The sequence below is a fragment of the Camellia sinensis genome, chromosome 9, assembly GCF_055761805.1.
Source record: "Camellia sinensis isolate YWXY chromosome 9, ASM5576180v1, whole genome shotgun sequence".
NCBI classification, from domain to species: domain Eukaryota; kingdom Viridiplantae; phylum Streptophyta; class Magnoliopsida; order Ericales; family Theaceae; genus Camellia; species Camellia sinensis.
Genome location: NC_138969.1, coordinates 31,501,463 through 31,516,471, shown reverse-complemented (window position 1 = coordinate 31,516,471; position 15,009 = coordinate 31,501,463). Strand labels below are relative to the sequence as shown.

Here is a 15,009-nt window from a genome sequence, read left to right as displayed (position 1 = left end):
TGTCGGTCGGCTGACGCAAAAGCGAGGACACGTGTCCGACCCGATTTTCGACGAACAAAAAAGAGACGCGGGGGAATCCTATATATATATATATGTATATATCTGTTTTGATTATCTTTTTTTTTATGCCATTTATCACTATCATTTTCCTCCTCCTCCTCCGGATTCTGAGCCATAATTTCCTTTTGATAATGTCACAGGGGGAGAAAATTATATAATGTTGTATGTTATGGTATTATTTTCAAACTATATAATGTTATGTATTTATAGTTTGATATCTTAATCTTGTATCATGTTGTTGATTAAAGCTTATTTATTACACATGTGCTAACTTATGTATTTAGAAATGAATTCAGGGAGCATGACTTGAGGGGGAGCCTTTCTTACTCCCAAATCAAATAAAAACATCATTGTGTGCAATCATCAAAAAGCGGGAGATTGTTAAACTTATTTATTTTGATGATTTATTTAATTATATTTTAATTTATTGGAAAAACAAAAATAGAATCCAAAATTTATTTTGATGATTTATTTAATTATGTTTTAAATTCAAAATTTATTTTGATGATTTATTTAATTATGTTTTAATTTATTTGAAAGAGAAAAATATAATCAAAATTTATTTTGTCCCATTATTTCTCACCTAAACTTTTATCCTAAATGTTATTAGAATGTATTTAATATTTGATTAAATTAGGAGTTCAAATACCCCAAAATAGAGGTTCAAACAGCTCAGCAAAACAGTAGTTCAAAAGGAGTTCAAATAGCCCAAAATAGAGGTTCAAACAACTCAACATAAAGCAGTTCAAAAGGTTCAAGTGGAAGATATTCAAATTTGTAATAATGGAGTGGAAGATATTCAAATTAGTAATGATGGAGTACAACGGCTATAAACGGCTATAATTTTCATTATATATACCACAACCTCTAATGTAAATAAGTTACAAAAACCTGAAAATATTCTTTGATCTATAATCACTCACATCTATTCTCAGAAATTATACATTGAGCCTTATAGCTTTAAGCCCATCTTTCCTGTATGAGGTTTACAGAAAAATCAGAGCTTCATTTTTATATCTATTTTTGAGAGATAATTCTTGTAGCTTTCTGTGAAAGCAAAAACACCTTTTTTTCAACGTTGTAAGAGTGTAGTACACTCAGCGTTCTTGACTTAGAAAGTCAGTGTAAAATCTGTGGAGGATTACTCAATCTGTGAAAAGGTTGCTAGCACCCTATGAAGCTAGAGTTTAGTGGAAAATCTCAAGTGAAGCATGAGGAGTGGACGTAGGCCGAGTTGAAGCCGAACAATTATAAATTTGTTTGCCTCTCTCCCCCTTATCTCTTTATTTTATTTTAAATTGCCATAGCTATATTTCACATTTTTTCTGTGGTAAAATCATTAACTAACATAGTTGTTAAGACACTCATTTTAATTATTTTTATTTCATTAATTATATTTATCTATTGTGCTAGTTATAATTTTTATTAGGGTATTATTAATTGTAATTATAAAAACCTAATTCACTTCCCCCTCTTAGGTTATCTTTTGGGTAACAATCTTCATTGCCAAAAAAAACAAACCATACAATTGAGAGAGAGATATGGAAGCAAAGCTAGAAAGACTGGGAAACTCAGTCCTTGTACTTAGTGTTCAAGAACTGACCAAAGAATCACTCACCACTGTCCCACTACGATATGTTCACCATGATCATCAGAACTGTTTGATCTCACAGTATGGTGCTTGTTGTTCCGATGATGTTCCGATCATCGACATGGACAAGTTGATTTCTGGAGACCATATGAATTTAGAATTGAAGAAGCTTGACTATGCATCCAGAGAGTGGGGTTTCTTCCAGATATTTACATATATTTTCATTTTATTTTCAAATTCATGTTACGTTATGTAAATAAAAATTAAGAACTCAAAGAAGTTGCCTTTCAATTTTTTAGGCTTGCCTTTAGGGGCTAATCCCAAAAGGAAGAGTAGATGGCTACTAGTTGTGGACAAGGTCAAGAAGAAGTTCTCTTCTTGGAAGAGAAAGTTGTTGTCTTTTGCTGGGAGATTGTCACTAATCAAATCAGCCTTGGCCAATCTACCAATCTATTTTCTTTCTATTTTTAAGATGCCAAAGGGGATTATTAAGATTATAACTAAGCTGCAGTCCAATTTTTTGTAACGCCCTCAAAATTTTACATATAAACCCAACATTCACGACATCCATAGTCATAAGAGAGTAAAGCATATTTCTATTTATTAGAGTATTCATTACAAAAGTATTACATGTTGACAACAAAAGTAGATGCCCTACGGGCTTACAACTTTCCAAGCCAACACTTGGTTACAAAAAGAGAGTACTAACTCAAAACACATTAAGCCCTTAGCTTGAATTTACATGTAATACCAAAAAGATAACAACGAAAAGGTCTTTCATCCTCTAAGCCTCCCAAGCTACGTCCTTGGAGGTGGCATATCACCTAAACTTGAAAATGATGTCCCATATAGGGTGAGCCAACGCCCAATAGAGATATGTTAAACATAATATGAGCAATAACTAAAACATTGGCATTTGATAAATGTTTAACTCATATAAACAAACATGCATCCCTTTCATAACCAATCCTTATTCCCAAATACATTCAATTTCCTTCCTTTTCATTATCTAAACCAATTCATAGATATGGTTCTCTATTCTTTCAGACAGTTTATGATGAGACTGCAACTCATGTTAACGATACATCGATCATGATCAATTAATATGTGACTACAACTCACATTATTAACATTTCAACACTTCAATTTCAAATGAGACTACAACTCATATTATTAATATTTCAACACTTCAATTTCAAATGAGACTACAACTCATATTATCATCATTTCAATATTTCAGTTCATCTACGTTGTGCAAACGCAATTAGGATTTCGGGACTTTCACCCTGAACACTTCGGCCAACTTAGTTATCACTGGAGTACATCCCCTATCTCCTCCCAAATCCGGTTTAGGAGTACATCCCCTATCTCCTCCCAAACTGTGGAGTACATCCCCTATCTCCTCCCAAACAACATACATATATAATGTATTTAAACACTTATCATATACAATGATCAAGCAAAACACATATTCAATGTGTTATTCCATCCGTCATATTCAATGACATACTCAATTGATTAGTTTTAATTCGCCTAATCATCATGCAGTGTCTACAACAATCAAGACTATCCTCCACCGATAGCCCAAAACATTTGTTTCTAACAGATAATAAATTCATCAAACAGATAATTTCTGAACATTCTCATAGGTGAGTGATAAACCAATCCAACTATACCATCCAATCACATAATTTCCAAATTTCGGTATTTCCAAACCAATTTCATATTTCCATAATAAATTTCATTTATTACACAAATGACCTGATTAAACCTTACTAAGGCATTTTTCCCATTTTTCTCAACGTGGACCCAAAAGTCCAAATATCATCAATAAACATCAATAATCTCATCTTAAGACCCATATATACACATGTATAGTTGAAAAGAACAAAACCCCTCTTTATACATTTCAAGCTTTGAAACCCTAACACCCAAAATCTCTCAACTTCAACATTAAATCAAAATAACTACATGTTTATGTCAAAGGCCATAAATATGAGTAGTTATCCCTACCTCAAGTGAAGAGATCCAATGGAGAAGATGAAGAAAACTCAAGATGCTCTAAACCCAAAGATTTTTGGATCAAAACATAGCTCTCACCAAGCTCCACACTTTTTACAAAGGAACTAGGGTAAAAGATCACTAGAACTAGATGTATTTGTAGAGAGAAGATGTATTCTAGAGAAAGGAGCTCTCAAATTAGGGTTTTGAAAAGCTAGAGACAGAGAGAGAGTCGAAAAAGTGATTCAAAAATGGCTTCTCTCAGGCTGATATACATCACATTATGATCGAGCGTGGAACGCCCCGCTCGAGCGTCAGACACAGACTCCCGCTCGAGCATGAAAAGCGACGCTCGAGCGTCGAATGCACACTTCCAGAAGTTCTGAAGACGAAGGTCCCCACTCGAGCGTGAAAGTGGATGCTCGAGTGTCTGATGACCTGCAAGAAAAGTACTGAAGGTGGAATAATCCCGCTAGAGCGTCAAACTTCTAGCTCGAGAGAAAAAACAAAAGCAAAGGGGCCCGTTCGAGCATGAAAAGCCCCGCTCGAGCGTGAAGGCCAAAATTTGGGCATTTACTATTTGTTTCTAAACACAACCAACCTGTTTCAACCCTGCCTAACACAACCCAAAACTCAAATACAAAGGGTTAAAGGACGGAAACGCGATACTGACAACAACAATCATCCACGGAACCGAGTCCAGACTATAATAAATAATGAAGGGAAAACCGAGATCGCTATATTTTTTGTGGGGTGGGAATGAAACTAATAGGAAAGTGCATCTCGTTAAATGGGAGGAGGTAACAAAAAGAAAGAGCCAAGGTGGTTTGGGGGTGAGAAACTTAGGGGTGGTTAATGCATGTTTGTTACTAAAGTGATGGTGGAGGTTTAGCAGTGAGGATAAAGGCCCTTTGGAAATCAGTGGTGTGTTCTGAGTATGGCAGAATGGGTGGGGCTTGGTTCCCTTCAGTCAATCAAATAGCAGGGGTGTCCATGGTTTGGAGGGACATTACACAACTTACTGAGAGCAATCAGCAACTGGGTGAGTTTTTTGGAGGCCAATTAAAAATCATTGTTGGTAATGGGAGGAGAATTTGGTTCTGGCATGATACCTGGTTGGATTCTAAGAGCTTGAAAACTGAATTTCTCAGATTATTCAGTCTATCCACAGAGAATGAGGAGACTCTCCACCAAATCAGTATGAAGAAAAGTTTAGCAGGGGAGTGGCAGCTCTAATTTAGAAGGAGTCTGTTAGCTTGGGAAGTTGAGGAACTGCAGAGGCTGTGTGGTCTACTGGTGGCATCCCCGATCCTTAGAGTTGGGTTTGAGGACTCTTGTTCTTGGGCAGCAGAGAGGTCTGGGCAGTTCACAGTCTCATCTGTGAGAAAGTAGTGGGATACAGCTTCAAGGCAAGGTGTGACAGTTCCTCCAGGGGTGTGGGTCAACTTAGCTCCTCAAAAAATGCAGTTTTTTTGTTGGTTGGCTTGGTAAGGTAGGGTCAAAACCTCAACCTTCCTCGAAAGGATTGGGGTTCTTGGTGCGAGTGTTAATAAATTGTGTGTGTTCTATCATATTGTGGAGGAGTCTGTGGAGCATGTGCTTTTGCACTGTCCAGTAGTTTGGAAGTGTTAGTCTCACATGGTGTATTGGTGGGGACATGTCTGGGTCATACCTGGTTCTCTTGCAGGTTTGCTACATTAGTGGTTTGGTAGTAAGCTCAAGTCTTGGATTGGCGAAGTCTGGCAGATTATACCCTTTGTCGTGTTCTAGTCTGTATGGAAGTTGCAGAATGAATGTTTGTTTTTGGGAGCTCAGCCAGATATTCAGGAATTATATGAAAAGATTAAAGTGTAGATAGCTTTGTGGTCAAAATGGCTCTTGAATGTAGATTATTCGGTGCACGATTTTGTATCCAAACTCTACCAGCTCAGGAGTGCGGTCTGATTTCTGAAAATTCAGTCTAAAATCTATTGTTGTTTCTTTGGCCTCTGGTTTTTCGCCATGGTTGGTTTCTTGCCAACTGTTGGGGGGGTGGTTAGCTTCAGTTTTGGGTCCTCTATTGTTGCTTAATGGGTTTCTTTGCTATTGCAAGCTCTGTTAGCTCTGTTGAACTGCTTTGTTAGCTTCAGTTAGCTCTATTGTTAGTTACAGTTTTGGATCCCCTCTGTGATGTTGTTGATGTTTCCTCTTTCTTCCCCTTTATTGATGTATCCTCATACTTGTATCCTTATACTGGTATGCTTCTATTCATCAATAAAGTCTTTTAGCTTACCAAAAAAAAAAAAAAAAATTAAGAACTCAATTCTTATCCACACACACAAAAAAAAAAAAAAAAAAAAAAAAGAAGAAGAAGAAGAAGAAGAAGGAAAATCATTATTTGTGAACATCAACTTAACTAGGCAGAAATCAAAATTTTCCATATGGTAAATAATTGATTTTAACTGATTTCTACCCAAAAAAAACCCATGTTTTAGTCTCTTAAGTAAGCAAAAATATTATCACATGTGGGTATAAAAATGTTGCGAACATGTTTGGTATTGTTTGTATTTATAATTTTTATTCTTATTTATATAATTTTTAAAAGTTATAAATAAAAATTCATTTGACTTCTATTTTTGTTCTCAAAAAGTTGTACACAAAAAAAAAATTAGTTTCACTTTTTTGTTTAATTTTTTTTTCCCCTTTTATATCTTCTTCTTTCTCCCAACTTTTCGACCACCAACCATTGCTCATCACTACTAACCACCATTGGAAATAACCTCCTCCGCCAACCACCTCCAACCACCACTTCTCTCAACTGCCTACCATTGCCACGAACCACCTCCCAACAGTGATAACCACCTCCAACCACTTTTTATAGAAAACTACCTTCAACTGCCACCTTAGGTGGCTGACCGGCCAACATTTCTGACCACCGGTAATCATTTTCGGCCACCACTTCCTATGCCCATCAACCACCTCCAACCATACCAACCACCTCTCACCTGTGGCAACCACTTTCGGCCACTACCTCCTGCAACTAACGACCATCTCCGGTCACCCTCTCTAACTATTGACAATTATTTCTTGCAAACCACCCCTTTTCAATTGTTTTTTAAATAAAATTTTAAAATACTTGTGTACCAAATACGTTATTTATTTATTTATTTATTTATTTTTCCCAAAATAAATATAAACATATTCAATATTTTTTATAAATTAAAAACAATTAACAACAAACGTTGCTAAAATGACTCCTACAAAAATCGTGTGCACAATTAATAGTGTATGTTATTTATCATCATTCTCTCTATAATTTTTTGGGTCCTATGAACAAAATAACCTTTTATTATTATACAGGCACACAACCAACCGGTTAATTAATTATTAAAGAAAATATTCAAATCTCCTATAGTCCATTTGGATTGAGTGATTTGGAGAGAGGGGGGAAAATGAATCACTTGGTAGTTTGAATTACTAAACATGAGAGAAATAAAGAGAAAATGATGAAATAAATAGAAATTAATTTTTCTTACAATCACTTTTTTAATCGCTTCAAAATTGAAGAGATTTGGTGAGAAAAGAATAAGGATGATTACTAATTTTATGTAATACCAAAATTGTCTATCTAACTACAATAAAAATAAAAGCATAAAGGTTATTTTGGTAAAATAACCTATAAGAATTTCTTTTATTTTCTTTCATGTAGTCTATCTCAATAAGATTTGAGATTTGAGAAATCTTTTGTTTTCTTTTGTCTCCAAACTTAACCAAACAAGAGAAAGAAAAAATAGCTTATTTGGTTCCAGTTTTTTAATTTTTAGACACACCTAACATAAATACACTTAAAAAGTATAATATTTGTGAAAAAATATTTAAAAAATATGCCAAATACCAAAAAATACAAAAAAAAAATAATGAAAATTCAGTACATTTTTCGTATTTTTGTGTATTTATTAAAATTTTAAAATATTTTTTCACAAATATTTTACTATTTAGATACATCCAAGTAAGGTGCATCTAACAAAGTAAAAAAAATTACTTAAAATTTAAAAAATATTAACTAAAAGCTAAAAAATACAGAAAAAAATTAATTTTCAAAAAATTAAATTTAAAAAACTGAAACCAAACATTCTTTTCTTTTGTTTTCTCTCTTAACTAAACAAATCTTTTCTTTTCTTTCTTCAACAAAACTACCAACTTTATTTGTTTTCATGTTATTATCCACCGTCTCTTGTGGAATTTCTTTGTTGATTTTACTCATTTTTCTACTATTAATTAAAACATTTAAATAAGAAAAAAGAGTAGTTTTAAAAAGTCGGCAGAAACAAAAATTATTAGTGACAAAAAAAATATTTGTGCAAGTAAAGTTTGGAAAGAGCTTGTTTTTTTTTGTATTAAGCTAAGGGAAATATCAATCTAGTGAGTTTTTGATAAAAAAATTATAAATAAGTAATAAAAATTTTATATATTAATAATTAAAATTATAAATTTTTTCACTATTATGTAATAATTTTTTAATCGTACAATGACAAGTAATTTAAAAAAAGCCTAATCATAGAGGGGTAACCTCTTGGAGTAGATCCTATAAGAAGTCGAGACTCCAAAGATCATCCTTATATGGTTGTTACATAACAGGGCCGCTCAAACATATAGGGATAAGTCATAAGGTTACACACAGGTAGAGATTCGAATCTACAATCCTGACACTGAGTACTATCCATCCAAACCTGAAAGATTCGTCTTACCAATTATATGTATTGTCACTAGGATAACTGACCCCAAAAAGAGTGAAACCTGATAAGTCAGGGCATATGCTCCAAAAGCTAAACACTCAAAAGATTTTCTTTCCTTTTTTTTTTAAGAACAAGTGGAAGAATTATTGGCGTTTGTTCTACAATCATGTCGTGTATCATTTTTATTTTATATTTTTTTGGTCTACACGTTGAATTTTAATGTCTTTAGATGAAAGAAAGCTCTAATAACAGTTACAACATATCTATTCGGCAATCTAGGACTGTAGACGGCGCCCGCGTGGGACCTCGTGCTACAGTTCGGACTCGATTTGTGTCACGGTTCTTAATCTGAACCAAAGAGTCCAAATTTGGCAAATCGTTTTGAGAAACAGATTTTTGAAAAAGTAGTGCCAAACATGGACTGCTTTGCCAGATACAGAGTCGCCACCTAAATATTTTAAAATGGGGGAATTTAGGAAACCCTGACTCGGTGCCGAAGGCCACATGTCCGTCATCACCGGAGTTGTCTCGGCTCGGGAGCTTGGGTACGATCGGGGAAGGTCAGCTATGAGCACCCCCTTTCGCCCGGTCCGAAGACCGGCCTCTACTAACTATGATATCCGTTTTTGAAAACTTTACGTGTTCTTATTCCATTTATTAGCCTAGAATTACTATGTTATGCGTACAGCAAACAAGTATAGACTAGATTGCCTAATTTGGAAATAAACATTGCATATCCGTTTGGTTTGAAAATGCTTTGGATTTGCTACTCGCAAGTAGGTTAAAATACGGATTTCAACGAGTTTTTCCAACTCAAACAATCCAACCTTCACCCACAGGCATTCAAAACAGTTTAACACATAAGCATCTAGCCACATGTTAAGCATGCTGTCATGGTAACATTCACACTCATGTGATATGCTAAAGCGGAAATACTTACATAGTACTCCATGCCAAAACCAAGAACTTGTTAGCAAACATGCATGATCCAAGTCCATGTTAAGTGCCTAATGCATCGCATACAAAATGTCGCTAAGATAGGCTCGGCTAATCCTAGACATGTCATGTGAAAATGCACAATTAACACATAGTCAATTTTTGAATTGAAGTACAAATGCGGTTAGCGTGATGTACCGAGCCTAATGCATGCAATACAAATGCATGGATGCACGCATGCATAGCATAAGCTATGCTAAATTAAACGTGCCCTAATCTACCATCATAAGCAGGTAAATAAAAGGGAAGAAAGACGTGAGGTTGGAAGACATACACACCACCCACACACACTTATTACAGATTTGCCCTCGCTCGGAGGGACCGAATAAATATTACAAATTAACTAACTACGCAAGCTAATTAATATTACAAATTAACTAATTTAATTAACAAATTAAACAAATTAATTAAAGCAGGAAGACGTCTCGGGAAACGCGCCGCCATGCGCAAGCTGCCTCTGTTTTCCTCCCTTTCCACCTCTGGAGGTTGTCAAAACCTCAGGACTACATCCTTGGACAGAGGGGATCATCACCGGCTAGATGAAATTTCCACCGGCAGTGTTGTATGGCCATCGGCACAAAGTTGAAGCTGTCGGCAGAGAAAATAGTGCCGGTCGGCACATTACACTGCCGGTCGGCAGAGTATTCCTGCAGAACCTGCAACTCACAGCAACAGAGGGCAAAACAAGGCATGGCAGCATATTTCAAGGCATGTATGCACCAACCATGTCTCTTATCATTGTAATGACTCAAAGGGACATGTGCCTCGGTTCTCGGACCACCAATCACGCATTTCCATGCATGATGGCCCAAGGAACCAAGCATGCAACTTTGGTTTCAAATGCATGCAAACCAATCAAACAAATTAGGCCCAATTCCTATCACCAATTCAAGGAACAAGGCATGCATGCAAAATGCGATGCAACCTAGGCATACAAGCTAGGAATGCAACATGGCATGGCAATTAACTCATGCGAGCATACAAGCATGCATATGGCAATGCAAATGGATGGCAAGATGGACTTATACATGAATTAGGCAACTCTAAAATAGGCCTAAAACAGTGGCCAAAATGACCAAAACAAGAAGCCAAAACACATGCACACATACACATGATGGAAGGCCTACACTTGGGCACAATTTAAACAACCCTCAAGCACACTTGAAAGGGAGGAAACATGGACAATTAGCATGCAACATGAGCCCTAAAATCATGCTATAAAATGATGCCAAACCAAGCAACAAATCAAGCCAAGCATGCACCAAACATGGTCTAAATACTTGAGGCGAATCATGAAGCTTTGAAGCATGTTTTATCACAACAAACATGGCATGCATTGAGCAACTAAAAACAGATTTTTAGCATGTTAAAACAAGGCCAAAGGACTCCTTAGATGGCATCTAAGTGGCCCAAATTCAAAGGCATACACCATGGCCAAAACATGGAGCATTGCAACACATGCTTTCAAAGCATTAAAGAGGCATGCAAGGCAATCAAACAAGCATGGAAATGGGACTGAAATAGCATGTAAAATGATCTCAAATCACCAAAACAATGCAAAGATGCTATGCTACACATGCACATACTCAAAGCCAACAAGCCCAAATACAAAAGAGCTATATAATGCATGCAAAGATCAACCCAAACGACTATGGACAGAGCTAAAACATGGCAAAATAAGCACATAAACTTCACAAATGCAAGCCTAAAACATGCTCCAACAAAGGCTAACAACCTAGAACATGTTAAGGCACAAATAAGGCATTACATGGCAACTATGCTAAACATGCATAAGGTTCCAAAACCAACTTGAAATCATGTTATATCATGGATATATAAGCATGAAAAACAAACCAAACATGCTCAACACACACTCAAGCATAGGCTTCTTTAAGAGGCCAAAATGTGCCCTTTTCAAGGACAACAAGGAGAGGGGGTGGCCCTCTCCTTCTTGGGACTTCAAAGCATCATCTTCACCACTGAAATCCCTCAAGATTTCAGTGGTGAAGAGACCTCAACACCAAAATCCCGGAGCTAGCACAAAATGGCTCAAAATGAGGCCTTTTGAGGCCTAAGGGTGGTCAACACCCCTCAAACAACAAAACACTCTTAATAAACAACAAAGAGGGCTTAAAAACAGAACTTTTTTATGTTATACAACAAGCACAAAAATAGCTCTAAGGTAGGTATAAAATTGATGCAAAAAAGGGGAAAAAAAGGACTAGTTTCTCACCCTTGATGCCTTCTTCAACAATGGTGCTCCAATGGCCTCCTTTGGCTCCAAACCAACACCAAAACTTCAAAACACACTCTTTAGAACCTCAGCTCCTAGAGGAAGGTGAAACACTAGGTGTTTGTGTGCAATAGTAAGGCACAAAACACCTAGTGTGCAAAATGAGAAGGAAAGAGAGATAGGTGAGTGTATCTAACCCTAACCCTAGAAAACCAGAGCTCTCCTCTGTCTTCTCTCTCTCTAAAATGTCTAAAACCTCTCTTCTCTTGCCTTAGAGAGAGCTCTCTCTATAAGCCTCTTGTAAAGCTTACAAGACAAGCTTTGCAAGAGGGAGATCCCTCCATACACGTGTATGGAGGGGAGCAAAATCAATACAGCTGTCCTAAAATATCTGCAAAAGCAGATGAACAGCAATCGGCCGGCAAAAAATGCCATCTTGGCCAAACAAAGTGCCGACCGGCACAAAAAAGTGCTGACCGGCAACAAAGAGTGCCGGCCGGCAAACTATATTGCCGGTGGCAGCAAAAATCAGCCGGTGGCATCTAGCCAATGCCGGTGGTGGGTGGGGATGGTCTACAAGCCTCACCCTGCCTTTCCAAGGCAAAACACAAGTGTTTGGTGCAAAACCAGACACTAAACGGTCGAGTTCGGGGATCCTGAGGCAAGGCGCGTGAGCCGAGACCTCCGGGAACTCCAAACGAACACAAACATGGATAATCACCGAGTGTTCAAACGGTGACGTCCAAGTCTTGAGGACGGTCAAAAATAGGGTGTCTACAGTTGCCCCTCTTTGACAGAACTCGAAAGTCATAACAATGACGGGAGTGAATGTCAAAGCCCAGAGACGACCCATTTTTGACAAGGCCGAAGACTCAGACAATCATGCAATACAAATAAGATATGCGCCCGGAGGCAGGGGCAAAATGCAAGACAATGCACGGAGCCGAGCATAACTTATGATCATGCAAAGAAAGCTGTAATGAAGCAAACATGCGACAGTTTTAAGCTAGCATACCAAACTACACTACAATGCAGAAAGGATGTAAGAGAATTATGGAATTCTCAATACGTCTCACTCGGGAGATACAATACCTGTCCGGTTCGTCTGGTTGCACCAGCTTCAAATGAACCGTACATACAATATCGTGCCTGAAAAGAAAACAAACTTAACAGGTACAATATGGTTATCAACATGCATGACAATGCAAATGTGGATGCAAAACGAAATGCAATATATAAAAAACAATGTATAAATAATGCAAATGAAGATGCAATGTAATTGAAACAATGCAAGCTACATGCAAAGCATTTGAATCGTGATCCAATCACGAACGGTTCGAAACCACATCTATGTCAAATAGATTGATGGAGATAACAAGTCTGTCTACCATAGAACGGTCAACTGAACTATGAGTATTGTAGACAGACGCAAGAACAAGTATTGGGTGGAATTGACATAAGTGGGGAAACAACCCGTTGGAGAAAGGATTACGATCCTAATGCCGGATGCAAAAATTACACTACAATGTAATGGATAGATATGGCACGCAGGCCAAACCAAATCTTGCCTAGGAAAGGCATGCATACATACAAGCCATGTGTAACACAGAAAAGGTGCCGCAACCCTCAACCAACACATCAACGTGGAATCGGCGCGATACACATACAGAACTGTGTTCTAACATGAAAAGTAAGGGCACATACCAGACCAAGCTCAACATGGAAAGGCGCAAGCCAAAGGCGGAAGGTGATGCAATGAATGCATGCAATCTACAATGCAATATTTACAAATATGCAATGGAATGGATATGGATACAATGGATATGGCACGCAAGCCAAACCAAATCTTGCCTAGGAAAGGCATGCACACGTACGATCCATGTGTAACACAGAAAAGGTGCCGCAACCCTCAACCAACATATCAACGTGGAATCGGCGCGATACACATACAGAACTGTGTTTTAACATGAAATGTAAGGACACATACCAGACCAAGCTCAACCTGGAAAGGCGCAAGCCAAAGGCGGAAGGTGATGCAATGAATGCATGCAAACTACAATGCAAGTGCATGACAATGCACTATGATGCAATGACTATGATTGCAACTTTCCCTATCTTACCAACAGGGTGATATACTAGGTTGGTTCAGTATCCAGAACTGAGGCGTAGACATTCCACCTCAACCTATGGGGCTTCCATACAGATTTCAAGTCGAGGGTAAACCTCTGGGTATTTAAACCAGACTTTAGTCTCGGAACTCCCGAACCTTTGCGTTCTAGGCATGAGCCGTTCGAACTCTAGTTTCCACCGTCCCAGTTGGTCTTCTAGGAACTCATCGCAAGCACAGACTGGTGGCTTTACCAGACCACCGAAAAGTCGTTCGGGCACGACAAACACCGAAGGAATTGCACCTTCAGAGGATTTAAGGTCTCCTAGACCGGAATGCAAAATGTATGCATGACAATGCATGTTTTTTGTTTGTTTTTTTTGAAATGCAAATGATGCAAGTGAAATGCATGTTGCATGAGATGCGCGACAACACGCGGCTTAAGATATGTACAAAGCAATAGTGTGCACACCAATGCAATAAAGGTTTTGCACCTTCCAAGGATTTAAGGTCTCCTAGACCGTACGTGTTTAAGGTCTCGCCAGACCATGCGTGTTTAAGGTCTCGCCAGACCACTGGGGTATTTACAAGACGCGTGACAATGCGCTGAAGGTTTCGCACCTCCAAAGGATTTAAGGTCTCCTAGACCGTGCGTGTTTAAGGTCTCGCCAGACCGTGCGTGTTTAAGGTCTCGCCAGACCATGCGTGTTTAAGGTCTCGCCAGACCATGCGTGTTTAAGGTCTCGCCAGACCATGCGTGTTTAAGGTCTCGCCAGACCATGGGGGTATTGCACGACGGCATGATGCGCAAAATAGCGCAATGCGTTAGGCAACGCGAGTGCACAGGACAGTGCGATGGAATGCATGCAAAATGCAATGAGATGCGCAAAACAGTGCGAACAATTTTGAAATGCACAAAACAGTGCGATGCGCAGAACAGCGCGAGGTTTGAAATGCACAAAACAGTGCAATGCGCAGAACAACGCGAGGTTTGAAATACACAAAACAGTGCAATGCGCAGAACAGCGCGAGGTTTGAAATGCACAAAACAGTGCAATGCGCAGAACAGCGCGAGGTTTGAAATGCACAAAACAGTGCAATGCGCAGAACAGCGCGAACAAAATACAATGCACAAAACAGTGCGATGCGCAAAACAGCGCGAATAAAATACAATGCACTAACAAGTGCAAGTAAGGTGCGCAAGATAGCGCGAACAAATGCAATGCACTAACAAGTGCAATTGAGGTGCGCAAGATAGCGCGAACAAATGCAATGCACAAAATAGTGCGACGCGCAAAAGTGTGAC

At 38.1% G+C, this 15,009-nt stretch overlaps 1 pseudogene; it reads left to right on the top strand.

Annotated features, from left to right (window-relative positions):
- The first annotated feature begins 1,601 nt into the window (after window positions 1-1,601).
- The window catches only part of LOC114298858 (protein SRG1-like), a 30,008-nt pseudogene continuing 16,600 nt past the window's right edge, over window positions 1,602-15,009 (top strand).